The following is a 5,167-nucleotide window of genomic DNA, read 5'->3' as shown; positions in this document are numbered from 1 at the left end:
AATAATCGGCAAAACTAGAAAACTTCCTTTACAACAAACATAGGCCATGTCTGCCATCTGCTCTAGCTTCAGCTCTTAAAATAGCAATAGGAAATAAATACAGAACACGTATTTCCATAGAGAGTTGGGCTCAGATGTTGAGAAAATATAAAGAGCCAATTTCATATGTAATCAACAATCACACACACATTATGAAGAAACAAGATCCAGACCTTAAGTAACAGGAGAGTGTAAACAAACTGAAATCCAATAATGCTTGTCATAATGACCCTCAAAGAGCATTAAGCAAAGAGCGGCAAATACCAACCCAGTAGAACCAGATGTAAGCAACATGTAACTATGGAAATATTTGCTCAAAGAAATTCCTATAAAGACAAGAACTGAAGCAATGGACAAGACAAAAATAAGCAGTGGTTTATCCTCTCTTTATGGTCCTGAAAAGTATGCAGTTCTAACAAATGATATTGATGCACTAATCATACTTACTAGATGTATAAATCATGGCTAAAATATAACCCACAAGGGTCATCTTGCTATAACCCAGGCCTAAAAAAAAAATTGTTTAGCTGCCAGCATAATTGTGCTTATGGAAACATCACTTTGTAATAGACGCAGATCTTGAGATAATGTTTTAACTTTTGAGGTCAAATACATCTTGTATGCCATTGATTTACTTTTGAAACAATACATCCTACACCACAGAATATAGGATTCACCGATGCAATCAGGAGATACCAAAGATGGATTATCGCAGGCTCATTCACGTTTTCATCCTCCTCTGTTCTCAACCAGCAATATTTATCATTTCATGGCATCTTGGTCCCTTATGCCCCTTTGATTTTCTCACCTCTTTTAATAACAAATTCTAGTTTTTGAACGTCACTTCTTATCAGCACAGGGAACCATACGATTACCCAATTCACGAGCCCAACTACAGGGTTTATTGTTCCAGCTGATGGTGGCATAGCAATGACGATATTATGGGAAACCAATATTGAAACTAAAGCCTGTGTTCCTGCTATGGTAAAGCATGAACACATGCTTGCATTGAGTTTCTGATAAAGAGAGGTATACGCTATGATTCTGCACAGGGAAATAATTTAGGCACACAACCACAAAACTGCAGTGAGACAGAGAAGACGACATACATGGCTGTTGGGTAAAAATGGCAAATGCAAGACATATAGTGAAATGAAAATTTAGTATATACATGGATTGAACTGAACATCAAGAGCTACTGTAATCGTTATGCTGGGATTGACATAATCTCATGCTTAACGAAGTATACAACGCTCCTTTTTTTTGTGAATACTAAAAAAAATGAAGGTGCATGGTAATAAGTACAATGACTAACAAATCTGGAATGCTGAAATACAGCTATACAGGAAATAAAACCACACGCCCAATCTTTGACATAATGCAGATTGATAACACTAACCAAACCAATGAAATTGAGAGAAAACAATAAATATTTAACATAAGACAAAACAGGAAATGTAACGATTAACTCATGATAAACTACAAAGAAAATGTCTAATCGAGATAATGTAAACAGGTATCAAAATTTCCCTGAATCAAGGAGATTCCAACAAAAAATTTGCAGAAAAATAGAGGAATGAAGTGGTGATTTCATCAATACTATATTGGAATATGGTCATCCCCCTTTTACTGTAGCAGCAGGTGGATTGATCTTGCTATATGCAAATCAATCTCACCTGCGCTGCTTTTTGACAAAACAGAAATGGAAAAACAGGATCAAAACATTAAGATTAGACTTCAGTAAAAAAAAAAACAAATCAAAATACAAAGGGGAAAATACCCTGACGGGCTCCTTGTAAGATTTTGCAATGCCTCGTCCTCCCCTTTCCAGATGGATATTAACGTAATGGAGCACCACTATTGCGAATCGAAGCAGAGATTAGCCTTCGATTACCGCTGCTGGGACTGAGCCTCCTTTGATCCTGATTATACTATCGGACTGAAGGGAAGAGGAAGAAGAGGGAGGAGACCGGATGCTCGATGGTAGATACAAAGAAAAGATGATGGATGATTTGAAGAAGAAAAAGGGGTGCGGTAGAGAAAACTGGATGCCTCTGAAGAGAAATTGATGGATAATGGATGCCTCCAGGGCTTTCTGCGTGAAGGTGGGCGATCGACAGATAATGGATTCTTTTTTTTGCAGAAAAACTTGATGATCTGGAGAAGGCGAGGTGGCTCTTTTTAAAGAGACCCCGGATGATTCGAGAATGGGTTGGTTAAGGATCAAAGGTAAAAAAGGAAGAGGTTGTTGAAGATTGACGGTGGTGAGGAGAGGAGGGAGCGCGGGAGCAAACCGTTGGGATTTTTCCTCTTTTCCAAAAAGAGGATTCCCCTTTTAAGAAAATTTTTGTAAAAAATGTTTTAAAATTGAGGTTTTTAGTAAAAATAGTTTACAAAAGCTTAAAGTCATTTATTTTTCTTGTAGTTTTTTCTCTTTTTTTGGTTTTTGTGTTATTTTTTTTATTTTTTTGCATTTTTAGAAAAAAATCCTAAGATTTGCGAGGAAATAAAGATTTTTAAAACTGATTTTTTTTTTTTGCAAAATATTTACAAAAAAAGAGTTTTCTGAGAATTCAAAGCTATTTCTCTGAAAAATTCTTTAGAAAGTGAATTTTGACTCAGAATTTGAGGTGATATTCGAGGTTTGGACCTCAAATCGAGAAAATATAAAATAGTGGATCCAAATGGGTGTCGAATGAGCTATTTAAGCCATTCAGAAGATGTTTTTGGTATTTTATAATTTTGATTTGTAAATTGAGTAACGAGGCTCAAATTTGGACCTTAAACACCGGGTTCGGCTCCGAAATTGAGTTTGAATGGAATTTGATCCAGAAAATCTGAAGAACAATTGAAAATTAGCTTTGATTTTTTCAGAAGATGGGGTCAGGGGCAAAAAAGGTCATTTTTACAAAACTTTGAAAAATTTGGGGTATTCACACCGATTTCCATGTTTTGGGGCTAAAATGATTAAAAACTAACACTCTAACACATCAAAACGAAAACCAACCTAGATCTACCGTGCTGGTCTGTGCACGAAAGCTACACTAAGGCTGGAACGATAAAAACATAGCACATGAACAGAAAATAAAACAAGAAAAATGAGCACACTCGATTTGGGTTTTAACTAGAAGAATAGGAAGACGAAGACCTACCTCTCAAGAGTAAATGATGGCGAAATTGCTGAAGAAATATGTGCTCTGTGTTGATGGACCAATGGTAACTACTTCCGGCCATAAGGACAAGCTTGTTGTTGTCATACATGCTACTGAATGCCTTTCCACTGGAGATCAGGTGTTAAAATTTAAATTGCTAAACAATTCTGAGAGAACTCTAAATCACCAAGTGGCCCTCATTTTCCCACTTTCCACAAACCCCCACTTCTTGCATTTATTCCTGTGATTTCCTGTTATATGTTAGCATTTCTTGTAATTTAGTTTGATAAGCATGATCTTCTGTTTTGTGTTTTATTACTACATTCATTTTTTTCCTTTTGCTTCATCTTCCATTTGCTACATCCTCTCCTACACATCACTTGTCATCATATTCTTCCCATATACATTCTTTATCACCAACAGCCACACTCATCTGTATACAGTCCATCCCTTCACAGTATCTATAGCCCCTGCTGTACCACATAGCCACAAGACCAATGTCTACAGTCACCTACTTATTACCCACTTTCACCTCCAATCCTCTTACCATGCATCAGCCGGTTGAACGATTTTGATATTCACAAGGCTCCCAGCTCTCAGATTTACCAAACCTATAATGAATATATTTTTTAGAGATTTCTTGAGGTCTATGTGGAAAAAAGAAAATGTCAGTGAAGCATTAGCAGAATAAGTTTTATCGGGAACAAGCTTTTCACTTGCATAATTAGATTATTGAGAAGGATGTCATGCCTGATGCAATCACATATTCAGCACTTATGCAGGGTTTGTGCGAACAATTGAGAATGAATGAAGCTCATGATCCTTTTGAGAAGATTTGTTTTCTGATCATGTTATCTTCGCGATGCTAACTGATGGCTACTACAAGGAGGGCGATGTAATGTGTGCTCTATATCTTCATGGTGAGATGTTTCAGAAAGGAATACTGCCTGATGTTGTTACTTACAGCCCAATTATCAATGGGCTTAAGAAGCAAGCCAGGACAAAGGAGGCAAAGAGGCTTCTGTTCAAAATGTTATATGATGTCCCCGTTCAGAATGAAGCTACATATGATGCATTGATTGGCCATTGTATTGATGCAGAACTGTAGAATGTTGTTGAACTGATCAAAGGATTTTGCATGAAGGGATTAACCGAAGAGGCTGACAGCGTCTTCAAGAAAATGCTCAAAAAAAAAAATGGTAGCTGATGATGCATGAAATGCACATCATGTAAACAAGTTTTTCATGCGTTTTGTATCAAGTTTAAGGTTTTAAACCCATGTTTAGATGTGTTTTGATAGTAAGGGGCTATGGTTCAAATTTCAGAAAAATCGGAGTTAAAATGAGAGAGTTATGGCTATTTCAGTGTTTGGGCACGGATTTCGAGGTGGATCGGATCCATATCCGACCCAATTAGGTCAATTGGACCTTGGATCAACTCTGAGAAAGCCCAAAACCCAACCCACACACCTATCCATACCCATTTCAAAAAGTTTTTCTAAAAACCCCCCAGAAAGTGGCGCCTAGCAATATTTTATTTTTTAACACTCTTTCTGAAAAATGTCAAAACTATAAATAGTTTTTTTCAAGAACCCTAGGCGTCTTTGGCTGTGTTTGGACGCCCCCTACAGTGACTCTACAGCAGCAGCTCCTTCCTCTCCATCTTCCCCAAGTGTTAGCCATTGAAGATCGACCTATGCTTGATTTTCAAGCATATTTTCAAGCTTTCTTTGGTTTCTTTTCATTTCTTTCTTATTCCTTGCTGTCTTTTCACCATTTTTCTGTACTTTTGCAGGTGTAGCAGAGGTGGAGACCATTAACCTTGGGCGGGAGTGCGCAACACACCACCAAGGTGAGCCAACCCTACCTCCATCCGGCTTTCTACACCCTCCGATCGCGAATCGGCTCACATTCCATCACCGGTGGATCTCCAACGTGTAGCAGCTGCAATAGGTGCCGTTTTTGGTGAAGTACAGC

This window comes from Nuphar pumila, chromosome 2 (genome assembly GCF_984573655.1).
Source record: "Nuphar pumila chromosome 2, dmNupPumi1.hap1.1, whole genome shotgun sequence".
Classification (NCBI taxonomy): Eukaryota; Viridiplantae; Streptophyta; class Magnoliopsida; order Nymphaeales; family Nymphaeaceae; genus Nuphar; species Nuphar pumila.
Note: the sequence above shows the minus strand (reverse complement) of the source record.